Raw genomic sequence first — 722 nt, 5'->3', positions numbered from 1 at the left:
AAAGACAGGGAAATTTTAGATGTGTTGTCATAAGGAGGGCAAAAGAGGTCCAGGATTAAGGCAAGGGCAGGTGGAATGAAATTCAGGAAATTTGCTCAAACACTCCAACCAAAGAGATGTAATAGATATATTCAAATCAAAAGAAAGGTGGGCTGAGCAAAGCAACCTGACTAAAGTGCTTTGCTGAGTTGCTTCTTTTTTCTTTGTTAACTGTCAGGTGTCCCAGGTGTTGCCCACCATTTCCCAAAGGAACCAATCAGCCCTTTCTGGAAGTGTCTTCCTCAAACTTGTGATTTTTAACCCCAAGGGGGTGCACCTTTCCTAGAAGTATCATGACACCAGCTTGATGCATGGAGTGTACAGAGCAAGCTCCTCTTCCATCTCCCTGCTCCAAAAAGCCGTTTAATATATTGTCCTATAATGGAGGGTGTGTCAGATATTAAACTGATAAGGACAAATACTATACTTGGTCTTAGCCAAAAGGCCGAGAAGCAATGGTGATCATTTTTTGGCTATTAATGATCACTGATACTGCTTTCGGGACAGTTAGAAAGTTCCGACGCCCATTTTGTGTTTATACTCTCTGAGCTTTCACTGGAAGACACCATTCTGAAAGCCTGATACATGCACAAGAGAGAGGCCAAGAAAACAAGGCACTGACTCCTCAGTAGCCCAGGTCTAAGTGGCCTGACAGGAGGGAACGATGGGAGAGCAAGTTAGTG

General features: G+C 43.6%; 1 non-coding gene across 1 annotated transcript; it reads right to left on the bottom strand.

The window, feature by feature from the left end:
* Positions 1–305: 305 nt before the first annotated feature.
* On the bottom strand, positions 306–496 carry LOC113912109. Its single transcript, XR_003516727.1, has one exon. It is a non-coding gene; the product is annotated as a U2 spliceosomal RNA (small nuclear RNA).
* Positions 497–722: the final 226 nt, after the last annotated feature.

Source organism: Zalophus californianus, chromosome 12 (assembly GCF_009762305.2).
Source record: "Zalophus californianus isolate mZalCal1 chromosome 12, mZalCal1.pri.v2, whole genome shotgun sequence".
Classification (NCBI taxonomy): domain Eukaryota; kingdom Metazoa; phylum Chordata; class Mammalia; order Carnivora; family Otariidae; genus Zalophus; species Zalophus californianus.
Note: the sequence above shows the minus strand (reverse complement) of the source record. Positions and strands in the feature narration are given on the sequence as shown.